The sequence below is a fragment of the Podarcis tiliguerta genome, assembly GCF_965153285.1.
Source record: "Podarcis tiliguerta genome assembly, chromosome: 8".
NCBI lineage: Eukaryota > Metazoa > Chordata > Lepidosauria > Squamata > Lacertidae > Podarcis > Podarcis tiliguerta.
In genome coordinates, this window is record NC_139541.1 from 34,351,507 (window position 1) to 34,365,998 (window position 14,492).

General features: G+C 41.6%; 1 protein-coding gene across 2 annotated transcripts in view; it reads right to left on the minus strand.

Annotated features, from left to right (window-relative positions):
* Positions 1-14,492, minus strand: part of CDH13 (cadherin 13) — a 671,873-nt gene that overhangs the window by 154,851 nt on the left and 502,530 nt on the right. The gene's annotated exons all lie outside the window — the stretch shown is intronic.

A 14,492-nucleotide genomic window follows, 5' to 3' on the forward strand; every position in this document is an offset into this window, starting at 1 on the left:
TGTATCCAGATTCTGAATTTATTCAAGGGGTTTGGGATCTGAGAGGGAATAGACTAAACCCCTAAAGAAATTACTTGTGATATTATACATGCTTGGTATGGTGTGATTTTTTTTATATAAAAAATAAGCAAACAAAATAAAATACAGAAAAAACTCTCCCCCCCCCCCATTCCAGCTCTTTCCCATGAATTTCTAAGCAAGGGGGGGATGGCAACATTTAAACTACTTGTTAAAGCCCCTTCAAAGTGAGGAGATGTGGGGAGAGTATTAGACTGGGGAACAAATTTGGAAACATGTTTCTTGAGTTTACTGCCCGGAGCAATTTGTAAAGCAATTTTCTACCATGAAGCGGAAAAGTTGCACAAGTCACAAAATAGAAAACACACACAAAAACATGTTGCCAACACTTTCTTTCCTTCCCATTCCCCCCCTGAATTTTTCTGTTTCTTTTTCTTTTTCCTGGCCATTTGTTTTGCTGTTTGCGTTCCACAACCCCACAGCCTGTAGGAGATAATGAATGTATTTTTTTTAAGGCAGAAGAAAAGGCAGATAAATAAAGTATGCAGAAAAGCTTTACAGAGAAAGGTTTGCTATGACAGCACCATTCTTAAAATAATGTGGTTTTATCTGAACATCTGGGACACGCTGAACTAAATGGATGGGATTATTTAACTATAAAACTTGACAAATTGCATCTTTTTGTTGAAATCAAAATGAACACACTGTTCAGCATTTACTCCTCATATTAATCTGTTGTCAATGGTTTCTCTTTACTTTTCTTCAAATGTGTTAAAGCTGTGACCCGTAAATGTCATGTAACAGGCAATCCTATTAGTATTCCCATTTCCCCAATTCATCAGGAATGGTTTTTGTGGCTTGGCATGGTGGGTATATGTGCAGCCACCCTCAGCATACCAGACTGAGTAGTTTCCCACCCCTTGTGGTCAACACTGGATGCTGGGAAATCCCATAAGTTATAGTCAATCAGCATCCAGCATCATAGAATCATAGAACTGTAGCACGGGAAGGGACAATGGGGGGTCATCTAGTCCAACTCCCTTCAATGCAGGGGTCTTTTGCCCAATGTGGGGCTTGAACCCCTGTTCTACCAACTGAGCTATCCTAAGCATTTTCCATTCTGCCCTGTGTCCAACACACACAACACTGTTTCCATTCTGCTGCAGTTCTGCCTAAAAACACACACGATTCATCTCGCTGTCTGCTGTAACTGTAAATTATGTAACTTACACAAGTAACATAATTCATTATGAACACTAAGCAAGTTAAGTGGCCATTACTTTACTCTATCCCAATTCACTTCAATGCAAATTGGGGTAGGGGAAAGCATAATTGATTGGATATTGTTTGCGGACTGAAAGCAACAACAGTGAATACCAATCATATTCACTGTATTGATTTTATCCACCTGTTGGAATTCCCCGACATCCCTACTCAGTGTTGTCCAAAGTGGGATTCCTGCCCTTCCCTGACATTGACAAATTAATGTTTGGTTTGCCTTCTGCTGCTTTTTGGAACAAGGTAGAAGTGGAACGGAAATGGGCAACACATCATTAAGAGCACAAACCATCAGATATTGCTGGGAAGATTCTGCTTGCAGGGATCTCTCTCCCTCCCCTTGAGATATACCAGTGAATTTATTTAAATCTAAACGCTGCTGTTCCCACCATATGGCACTCTCCAAGTAGCTTAAAATAAAACTGCAAATAGATAAGAAAACATTATTCAGTTAAACTCATGAAAATATATATAATTAGCTGTATTCAGAGCCCTGCTCCTATTACTAGCTTAATATCATAAGCCCCATCTTCACCGTACATTTAAGACACTTCAAGCACTCAAGGGTTTCCCCAGAGAATCTTGGGGTGCATAGTTTATGGTTTAGCCATCAATCCCTCTTCCCAGTGAACTCTGGGAAATGTTGCCATCACTAACTCTTGTGGGTGAGAATTCCAGTGTTTAGCTATGTGCTGAAAGAGGCCTGAGTTGGAGAACTGAATTCACTATGTGAGATTCTAGACTGTCCCCACTTTCAGGTGGGATTCCATTGCCAGCAAATTCAGGCTCTGTTGTTATAGTTGATCAGGGGAACTTCTGCAACAAACCCACTCCCCCACCCCCAAATATCAGACATTTTTCCAATAAGGGAAGTGACAGAAAGATGCAATAATGGACAGTGCAGGGCAACATTTGCCTTAACGCAACATATTCTTAGCCTCCCCACAAAGACATCAGAATGAATTAAACAGCCAAAGTGGTCTAATCTCCCTACAAAAAAATTAGGATAAATGTTAAATAAACAGGCTTCCTGGAAGTCCACTCTTGGGCCATCTTCCCCCGTGAAGTTAATTCAAAAACAATTCTTATGGTGCCCATAATCATGTTACTTGGATTGCCATTCTTATTTCCCCCCCATTAACTCTTAATGTTTTTGTCACTGCCCTTCACACACACCTACATTTTTTCCCTTTCTCTTTCTTCAATGCCAGCTGTTTCTCCTTGTTCATTTCAAAGCTACTATCAGATCCCCAACTCTGTCAATATTTGAATAGCATTCATATTTACATGTAAAGCGATTCAATATATTTGCCTGACTTCCCCTCCTTCCTCTCCCTCCTCTCTCTATATGTTGTAACTTAGGGAGGGAGGGGGCCTAGTGCCAATGCCACTTTGCTAATAAAATAGATATACAAAATACCCTAGTATGCTTTTCATAATGCATTGCATGATACCTTTTCCAGATAGTGTCAGTTTTTTTCAGAGGTATTTGATAGTAAAAAGGCTCAAGTATTTATAAAGTTGCCTCTATCATCACTCTGTGCTGCAATATTTACAGTAAATATTGGATCCATTAGGTTTATCTGCCGCAGTATAATATCCAGAAATTTAATTTATCTGTCCTGAAAAGGATTTGAAGAAGAAGGGAGGGGGGACAGGCAGCATTGCTATGAAGATGGAAGCAACCAAGCTTATCTCTTCTCGGCAAACATCATCTACATTCCAAATTTGTATTTCTACATTCATGCTGGCTTCTTGTGTCTGGACTAAGCAGCCAGAAAAAAAATAATATTACACACATCCCTATATTTCCACAAAGATTAAAACAACAACAACCACCCAGAAGTCTTTTGTCTGTCCTCTGGAAGCTAATGACCCCCCCCCCCCCATGAAATGTAAATCCCATTGTGTTTAAATAGGTCTAGATGTTAGCTAGATGTTGCAGATACTGGATCATCTTAAAGGATGGTCCTGGTTGTGGGCGGGCCCACAACACAGTTCCCCCCCTCCATGGCATGGGGGGAGTGATCCCTTTACTCCAGGGTGGCACCACAATCACCCCAGGCCTCTTTTGGCCAATCGCGATTGAGTGGGGTGATTGTGGGGGGTACAAAAGTGGCAGTACGATGTATGCTGAGCACCTGCTTCATGCTGCCAAACACCAGCCCTCCCTCCCTTATATTATATGAAACATAGGAAACACAGGAGGCTGTCTTATACGGAGTCAGACCAGCACAGTATTGTCTACATCAACTGGCAGCAACTCTGGAGAGTTTCAGGCAGGGTCCTTACCCTGGAGGTTGAAGCTGGGGTGTTCCATGTACAAGGCAGATGCTTTACAATCAAGCTATAACCCTTTGCTAAATAGTGCACATGGATAGTCCATGTACATGAACACTAAGACACCATGCAGAGTACATTGTTGCCATCTGTTATATTATATAGACCATAGATGGAGAACCTCTGGCCCTCCAGCCATTGTTGGACTCCAGCTCCCCTTAATCTCAGTAAGCATGGGAGTTGGAGTCGAACCACCTCTGCAGGGCTGCAGATTCTCCATCCCTGATCTGGTCACTACCATATTTTAATTGATAAGAGCAAGAGGACAGGACAAGGTTTCCAACTGCATGTGAGGGAAGCTTCCCCTTAAAGGTTTGGGACATCCTGCTTAACATTCTGCTACTGCTGTGGCTTCTGGCTGAGAGGCAGATGGCCTCGTCTGACAGATCGGGAAGAAGGGAATCCTGCTGATTTAGAAAGCTGTAAATGTTTACTTTGTTTTAAAACAATTATGACCCATCCTAAATTAAGTTGTACACGCTCTCCCTCCTTTGTAACTGCCTTGCTGAAAGCCGGCTTTAATTGAATCTACAGCTTTCCACTCAGATGTAATTGCCCTTTCGGCACTAAGGTGCTTATAGAATTTCTGACAACCACTCCATAAGACAATCACGCTCTGCTCCCTGTGTTATGTCATTTTGAATTAGAAGGATGCTGCTCCTTTGTTGACAGAAAAAGAAAAAGAAAATATTTTAGCAAAATCCTTCACAGACAATTAAACATACATATTAATACAAAGAATTCAGAAAGGTGAAGTGTGCTTCCTGAAAAGTAGCTTCCTTTGTACAGATGAGAATTAAATCTTGACAAGGGGATTCTTATATTTTGAAGGTCATCTCAAAGGAAAAACCTGGCATCAATAGGCTGGGGGGGGGGTCAAGAAAAAACATCTGGAGGCTGTAAAGGCCTGAAATGTTTCATTATGAGGCAACTATTGGTGATATTTCTTTTTGGGAAAGTTATAACCAGTATTTTCTCAATGAGAACCGGCCTCCATCTACAAAGGTCAAATGCAGAAGGTTGAGAGCATCCCTCTGAATCAAAGGGTCCTGCAAATCTAGGGCTGCTCCCTCACCACCACCCTGGTAGTTATACCTTTGTCTAGAAGGCTTCTTAGGGGATGTTTGTTTCAGATGAATGGGTGTTTGTTTCAGATGTCTATTTCTCTAAAAACAGCCACTAGGCTGTCTCTTTTTAATGCTTCTTCTTTGAAATAACTCAACAGGCACAACACCTCCCCATCCCAAGCAAAAATAACACAACTACATCATATTTGCATAGAAAATTAGGAAATGGTCTTATGAGTGCCACAACCCCAGAGTTGCCTGCATCTGGACTTAACTGTCAGGGGTCCTTTACCTTTACCTTTTAATATTGACTACACTGTCCGGTAAATTAATTGAACCTGGTACATTCTACCTCCACAAATTCTAATTTCTACCTCCACTGTCAAAGGCTGTGTGGCCCTGAGCACCAGCTGTTGGGAATCATAGGTGTAGCAAGTACTGCTACACTTGGGTTCTATTTGCCGGCACCTGCTTGGTCACTGTGAAAACTTGATGCTCGATGGGCTATTGGCCCGATGAAGCAGGGATCCTCCTAAGTTCTTATGTTCATTTTGAATGCAGTGCATATGCTCTGCCACTGAGCTGTGACTCTTCCCAAGCAGCATAGTTAAACTACGGCTACCAAACTTAGGCACCAACTTGGCATCTGGTTGGCCACTATGAGAATAGGATGCTGGGCCTTTGACACTCTCCTTATTTTGTTGTGCTTCCCACCTTTAGAAAGGGGTGAGGATAACTAGCTTGTTAGAAGCAGTAAAATCCTGCTTGCAGGCCTCATACTTTACTGGAAACAAAGTATGTTCAGAACTGTCATTTCCTATCGTGGAGCATGGGTGCTAATACTGTTGTCCTGAATTAAACTGGAGGGCAGGGGCAACTTCAGTGCAATGCTCCCTGACAGGAAATGATGCTATTTGCAGACTGGGTGGGGTTTTGTTATTGGTCTTGGAGGGGTTTTTTTGTGGGAGGAAGCATTCAAAAGTAGCATCCCCCAGATTCAGTCTGAAATCCATCCCTATTCTGCAGCAAGTGTTGACCCAAGGGAGGTACTTCCAAATTTCATACCCTTAGGAACATCAGAAGATGTTTTATACCATGTCAGACCGTTGGTCCATCTAGATTCTAGATCAATATGACTGATGATGGCTCAATGACTGGAAGCAATCTCCAGCATTTCAGACAAGCATCTCTTCCAGCCATACCTGATGATTGAACCTGTGGTCTTTTGTGTACAAATTAGGTCTTCTACCATTGAACTTTACCCCCCCCCTCTCTTTGCAAGGTTCTGCAGAACTTGGATTTCAAAAGTGGTCCCTTTTCTCATTCTTTTAAAGATCCTTTCTTTATTCAGACATCTATTTCATATCTGCAGAATCCTGCTTTACTGCAATATTGCACAGGCAAAGACAACATTTGTGGCTAGATGCATGCTTGCATACCATCTGCAACCATCTAAATCCTCTCTGTATTGTTATGGAGGGGGGAAGGATGAGAGCACATTTAGAAATAATTTCTAATTAAAATACTTTCTTGTCAAGAAGAAGAAAATTAAATTTTAGCTCTAGGAGGAAAAGAAAACGAGCCACGTCATGTTTCATTTTCTTCAGTCCACAAGCTGTCACTACAGCTTTCTTTTGAGGAGAAGTTATTTGGAGATGACATAATTAAAATCCTGGAATGGCAGTTTTAAATATACATGACAGTTGTTTATTATACTGATATACAACCAGGCCCAAAGGAAAAGGAAAAAGAACCCCACCTTCTTTCTGGAGTAAACTATGGTACATTCCAGAACACCACTTAAGCAGTCTACACTAGCATGATGTATCTCATCATTTCTAAATGGCTAGTAAAACAGCATCTGGTGGAAATATCTTCTGCTATTAATGTCACTGCCTTAGACCAACTGGAGATCTCTGGCTGAATGAATAACAAATCAGCAAAATGTGCCACAAAGCAAAACCTGGATTCTAAAAAGGAAGATTCCATTGAAGTTCATCCACCATCTTGGTCCTGGAGATGGGAATAAACATTTCCTGAGGCTGACTTTCCCCAGGCAAGGTTCTTGTTTCATACCACAATTCCAATTTCCCATATTCTGTTGCGTGTTGTGTTTAGAAGTGGAAGCACATCCAGCAGGCCACCCCTTTGGAAATCATTTGTATGTATTTTTCCCATGACCTCTGAGTCACTGCTTCAGGAGAAGGAGTACCCAAAGGTCCTGGAGTCTCATGGTGTAGGCTGTGGAGACCCTAAAAATAGATCCTGACACCAATCTAGGAAGTAGTTGCCTAGATCCACTTGAGTCACAGCCCCCTTGCATTGGCACCCTGCGGTCCTGAGAAATATCCATCCATTGATGCTGGTATTTGCATTGTCAAAATGGCATCAATAATCCTCTGAAGTTGTGTCTAGTTTGGCCTAGTATATGTACACTTTCCCTTCAGCATTGTTAAAGTTTTAAACACTTTGCCTGCATGTAAGCCCAATACTTCAAAGTGCTGAAGCAATTGCAAACACTTCTTTTTTTGCTAGTTCCTTCAAAATTCCACAGCTACATTTTAATCAAGATTCCAAAGCTATTTATTTGTTCTTGCTCATAATGGTGAAAAGCACTCAAGTCGGCAAAATCTCGCACGTATTCATGTTTTATAAATGATTCTCCAGCTGATTCAATGTGTTTTGAAGGGGGAGAAAAGTTCTCTGATCCAAGAGAAAAATCAAAAGGAAGCCTTGATTGACATCCTGGAGATTTCCCCAGCACCAGCACCATTCTTTAGGGTATAATTCAACAATTTATATATATCTAGCTCTTTTCAAGGAGATGGCATTTATGTCACAAATGTCTGTCAATATTTCTCTCTGTTTTAATTGCACCAACTTATAACTTTAAAGAACATAATTAGGCACAATGCATCGCTGCCTTATTAGTCATACATAGATTCCTCAAACCAACTTTTATTGAAGCATCAAAGACATGAAACATACATCCCTCGATTGCTGTAAGAATGTGGGATGGATTTAAAGCTTGTCCCAATGACCAGATACATCTGCAATAGACTTGAAGACCACAGCCAGAGGAAGTATGCTTTTGAATACCAGTTGCTGGGAACTCCAAGTGAAGAGAGAAAATTGTTGTACTCAAGTCCTCCTCACAGGGTTCTCAAAAGCATCTGGTTGGCCACTGTGAAAATGGGGCTGGGCTAGATGGGCCATTGCCTGATGCAGGAGAGCAGACAGTACTGAGCTAGCCAATGATGTAAGAGGCCTTGGTGCCAAGTAGGAATGCTCAAGGACTTTGTTCAGTCTGCATCTTTAAGTTAATTTCCTTGAAGAGTAATGTGGAACCTCCAGCTTGTGCAAGTCTGTGCAAGTGCTGAAGATCAGTTGTTTGCAAAATCAAGGTGCCTGACATCATTGTCACATCAGGTGACTGACAAGTGGCCAACCCCACCAACCTGTCAAACTTGGCCCATGGTGGGAGAGATCAATGATCCAGCTCAACTATGCTGGGTAACACATGGATTGGGACACATGCATTTGGGAATAAAATGCATACAAACATGTATTTGGCAAAACAAAATAATTGCAAAAAGTATTATTTATTATTATTTTATTTTAAAAGAATATTGATGTGGACATAGAATTATGAATCAACAGTTGGAAAACTGACAAACTCTTTTTTAGAGTGATCTGCAAGTCTCAACAATAAACCCACACATGCCAACAAAGACAGAGATGAGCTTCATTGGTTTGCTTCAGAGCTCATTGCTGCATCTAGTTTTAGAAATTAGCAGAGCTGCCACACTGGAGAGGGTTTGGATGAGACCAAGGCATCCCTATACCCAACTGTGCATGGTTACACTGGGATCTGCCAGTGTGGTGGTGAAGCTTTCTACCAATATGGAGATCCCAGTTGTCCTGACCTAAATTATGGGTGGGTGGTAGCCAGTTTATACCACTGAAATGGGGAGTTTAAGGGGCTGGGGAAGAATCTGGGTCAGCCAAGGATCAGATGAATGATAAACCATCCAGGTATTCAACTGAAGCCCTTCTGCCATGCCAGCTTGGAGCTAGCACAGCAAAAATACTGTTCTGGTATCTTCCACCCTGGTAGGCATGAGCAATGGGGCTCTGTTTGTGACAGTGGGTTTGGATTGCTCTTAAGCACCATTAAAAAAATTCAAGACATGAAACATTAGAAGTTAACCAAGGGTTCAATTTGAAGTTTTGTGGAAGTCAATAGAAATGACTCTGTAAAGGTATGGTTTGGGGCAGGTTTGGAGTATTTTTATATCTGTTCGTTTCCATGCCCCTTGAAGGAGTTCGGGGTCAGTGGATGTTCACCAGCAGCCTGACTAAACGAAAGAATCAACTGTTTGGAAGTTGTTTTACTTCCAGTCTGTATTCAGGTCAAACAAAAATCTTGAGAGCAGATAAATCCATAATTTCATCCTGCATTTCACCTCAGATGACTTTGTGATAGCATATCGAGTCAGCAGTAGCCAGAATGGTTCGTGTCTCTTCTGAGCACAGTGGGAACCTTTTGAAAAAAAGAAAAACAAGAGCCTAACCTCTCTCCCCTGAAAGACGAGAAAAAAATTAAGCAATGAGGAGGGGGGCACCTCAAAGGAATAAAACTAGATTTTATGCAACATCAAGTGTGCAAAGCTCTCATGAAGCTATACACTTTGCAAAACTGAGTAGTGTAGCATTTATATCGCACTTCAGTGTTCAAACTACTTCACAAACATTATCTCAGTGATCCTTTCAACTGTACTGTAATATGGGCCAGTAGAATATCTATAGAGCAGACAGGGTAATGAACCAAGAACATAGGCGGCTAACCTGTGGCCCTCTAGACATGGCTACTCCCACCAGCTCCAGCCAACATTGCCCATAGACAGGGTGATGTGAAGTGCTGTTCAACAACATCTGGAAAGCTAGATGTTCCTCACCACTGGTCTAGAATCACCAAGTGAGTATGTGACTGAGATGAGAACTGATATGGAATGCTCTCCCCAGAGAGACACACCTGACACCATCCTTGTCTGTCTTTTGTTTAGCCAGGTCTTTGGTTAATTAAACTTGTCTCCTGTGAGGTGTTCATCTTTTAGTGGGTTGGGGTAGGACTTATCCTTATTAAGAAATCGCTGAACGAATATTTGGTGTACTTTGTATCATTCATTTCTTTACAATGTCCTTCAATTGCTTTAATGTGTTTTATTTTATCTTGTCAGACCACTTTGAGAATTTTTGTTGTATAAAGTGATGGATAAATGCAATAAATAACAGCTTTCTGGATGGTGACTTATGCTTTTAGACACTATGCTACACCACCACTCTAAGATACATTTTCTAACAATATATACATCAAACTTAAAGGCTCTGCAATTCTTACATCATCATCTAGCTTCCCAACAACTCTCTAAGACTTCCTGAAGACCATAGTCAGAAGGGGCTTGTACTGTGGTGTCCCACAGCCAAATGTTCAGAAGAACGTAAGAAGAGCATTTCTAGACCAGACCAATAGCCTGTCTAGTCCAGCATCGTATTTCCTACAATGGCAGACCCCCCCCCCAAAAAAAGCCCACAAGCAGGGCACAAAGACATTCACCCTCTTCCCCTGCAAATAGGAATGTAAGAACACAAGGAAAACACTGCTGAATTGGAACAAAGGCCGTTTAGTCCAGCATCCTGTTATAACAGTGGGTAACCAGTTACCTATGGGAAGCAGGACCTGAGTGCAAATAAGCACTCTCACCATTTGTGATTCCCAGCAACTGGCATTCAGGAACATGCTGTCTCCTTCAGTGGATATGGTTAGTAACCATCAATAGCCTTATCCTCCATGGATTTGTCCAATTCTCTTTTATGGTCATCAAAGTTGGTGGTCATCTCATTGTTTAACCATGCACTATATGCAGAATCACTTGTCTGTCCTGAAACTGGTATGCAGAAACATGCTGATTCTGATCCTGGAGGGAGCGTATAGTCATCTTGATCATTAGCGATTGGCAGTCTTGAATGTGGGCACATGAGAGGACTCTACAAATAGCAATTGCTATGTTCCTAATAGAAGTAAATGGCAAAAGATGTTGTGTGAATAATGTGTGTTTCCTCCTTCAGTGCTCTTAAGCATCATGCAAAGTGGTCACTCACCGATCTGCCCCATGGGTGTTCTTAATGCCTGCAGTTCACTGGTGTGGACATCAATTTAAAGCAAACCAACTTAAGTCACCAGTTCCAGACTTAGCACAATGGAGATATCAAGCGCATTATACACTTCCCTGAATTTTGTGATGTTGCTCTGGTTAAGAAAAATGCTCACAAAATGTGTATTTTATGGAAAAATAAATAGAAAAAATGCATATGTTGGGGGAGGAATGTGTGCAAAATGCATACAAAATACCTACTTTAGGGGAAAGCATGTAGAATTTAAATGCAAATGTTTAGTAGTTTGCTTTTTGGTGGGAAAAAAATACAATGAGACATACCCATGATTGAACACATGTGCAACCAGCAAGCTGCTATATCCATCCTCCTAAGTGAATCCACAACACACTTATGGGTCCCATACTGCTGCTGCTTTAAAATGAATGAGGTGGCAATCAGAAGAGCATTTTTTTCAGAATTGTTGGTGTTTTCATCTAATAATGATTTGTCCTAAGCTACTGACTTGAACAACACAGAAGTTTAACGAGATTCCTTCAGAACTCCATGTCTATGCAGTTTTGTAGAGGTGACTTGGTGAGTCACTTTATCCTTGTTTAGGCGGTCTGAGACTCTTCATAGCATAAGGTGAACCAATATGTGAGGCACCATCCAGGATGTTGGCTCATCCTTGGATGCCTTCCCTATAAAGAGTGGTATGAAACAGGGTTGGAGCTGTGTTCTTGCTCCAACACTCTTTGACATATTCTTTGTTGCCCTCCTATGTGTTGAGCTTGACTGAAGACATTGTGTGCATCCATTCAAGGAGTGACAGGGATCTGTTCAACCTGGAACATCTCCATGCCAAGCCAAAAGTATGTTGGGTCCTTATCCAAGAGATGTTGTTTGCAGATGACCCAGCCTTCACAGCACACTCCAAGGAAGCTCTATAGAGACTCACCAGCCATTTTGCCCAAGGCTACATGGAGTTTGGCCGTAACACCAGCCTGAAGAAGACCAACATCCTGGGTCAGAATGCTGTCAGCGCACCACACATCAGCATGCGTGACCACATGCTTGAGGTGGTAGATGATTTCATCCACCTGAGTTCCACCATAACCAGCAACATTTCCATTGATACTGAGCTGGACAAGTGTATTGGCAAGGCAGCTATGGCAATGGCTTGCCTCTTTAAAAGGGTATGGGAGAATGTGATGCTAACAGTCAACACCAAGATGAAGATCTACTAGGCTTGTGCGTTGAGCGTGGTGCTTTATGGTAGTGAGTGGTGGACAACTTACACCCGCCTTTCACATGTGCTGTGTCAGGAAGATTTTGGGTATCACATGACGGACAAAGACTCAAACAAAGATGTGTTCTCCCAAGCTCCTATTCCCAGCATGTTTACATTCCTGTCTCAGCAATGTCTACACTGGTTTGGTGTACAGGGAGCTGGTTTCATGCAACAGATGTCATGGACTGGATAGATGCAGAGGAGTAGTGGGATGCACCAGCCAAAGTGCAACCTATTTACGATTCTGGAAGGCACTTAGGCGATCGTAAAAGAGTTGCACCAAAGTGCCTCTGGGAGGGTGTGCCTGCTATCGTAGGAAGCAGTGGCAGTGGCGGAGGACAAAGCAGGAGGCAAAAAGGTGTGAGCAGGTGGGTGGGCAAATGGTGGCAGTGGCAGGATGATTGTGGGGGAGGGGGAGGAGACGTGGAGGTACACCTGCTAATTAATGAGTATTACATTTATAATATACTTTGGGCACATAGAAAAAAGGTTATCACACATAGAAAACTCACAAGTTCAGTATTCTTGTTGAATTCATTATTCAGATATGTGAAGATAAACACAGAGAGAGCAAGAGAGAGAGAGAGAGAGAGAGACCACTAGGTTAAAGTATATTTTATAAGGGAAGTGTAATTTCCTAGGAGAACTAACTGGTTTTGTGCTTGATACAGATAACATTTATTTGATGGGAAATACATATATGGTAGATTCAGATAATGGTTTTATCGTCATCGTGATCATTTATTGCCTGATAGCCTAGTCATCTCAGCATGAGATAATGGTTTGATCTCCTAAGAGCAACATATTTTAATGGGGTTATCACTGCGTGAACAGATACCTAACAGGAATATTAGAATTTGGCGGCAGCAGCGGGTGTGTGTGTGTGTCCTGATTCCACAACCATTGTTGTGTGGTTTAGATGTTCTATCTAATATATGAGAATTTGGGGGAGAATGGGGGAGATGGCTGTCCTCATCCCTCACTATGGGTCGTGTTTCCCCAGTGTTAGGAACTCATATCTACGCCTTGCCATTGAAGAAAAAGATGTGTTCTGTAGTACACAGTTGCATGTTTGGGGGAGAGTGGGGGGAGGAAGTGTTCAAGGATGACAGACAATTCTGTTAAAAATGGAAATGGGAGCAGAAATTGCTGCTGTTCCTTTATTTGTCCTTTATCCCTTTGTCCAAATAATGCAATCAGTATTCCCCATTGTTTTATACAGTCCCAAAACAATACATAATTGATTACGTCTCCCTGCCCCCAAACACACGTGTGTTGTGTTTCCTTTGCATTGAAATGAATAGGGTGGAATGATGTAATGACATAATTTACATAATTACTTATGGAAATTATGTAAATTATTCAAGACAAACAATGTAGCTTTTTTTTTTGCAGAAGATGGAACAGAGTGGAACAGAAACAGTGTTGCTTGTGACAAATACAGGGAGGGATGAAAAATGATGCCTTCTTTCATCCCTAGCAGAGCACATACTTTGCATTCAAAAGGTCCCAGGTTCAATCTCTGGCATTACAAGGCAGGGCTAGGAGAGACTCCTTCCCTAAACCCCAGAGAGCTGCTGCCAGTCAATATTGACAACACTGGGCTAGGCTCAGTATAAGCTCTCCTACTGTGAGTGCGGATTAAGAAGAAAGGTGAGACACAAGATTTAGCCCTACTGTTTACAAGAAAAAAAATCAGTTCCTGGAGGAAATCACAGTACAAATTACACCTTTCACTTTCCTGGAAAGAAACAACATGTGGGTGGGTGTCATGAAACTGCTCTGTTAGCCAAGTTAACAATTCTTTATTCTTTGAGGACCTGTACATATTGCACCGTCTGAAAAAAGAGGCATTGCTGTGGCAGAAAGGGGTGGAGAAAGAAACACAGAAAGTTCCACAAGTCGGTTCCTTGAACAATTAAGCTGCAATGACTGTCCCTCAGCCTAGCCTTCACTGTGTACAAATAAGATAAGTTCTAGTTAAAACACAGATTTAACAAAATTATCCTCCATCCCTAGGAGGAGACCTGTGGAAAAAGGTTGATATCAATCCCAGAGAAATTATGCTTGGGCTCTGACAGGGATACAAGCAAGAGACAAACAGTAAAGTCATCTGCCATTCAAAGTGTGAATAAACCCTACATGCTGGCCTGTTCTACAAGATGCTTTATTCCACATCCAAAACCATGGGGTGTCCTTGAGATTTAACACTCATTTATGATGCTCCTGATGTGTTATATTGTTCATCTATCAAAGATTGTAATGGAAAAGAAAATGCACTCGTTATTAATGTCAGTCTTCTTTAAAAAAAAAATACAATCTGACTATTAAACTACCTGTTG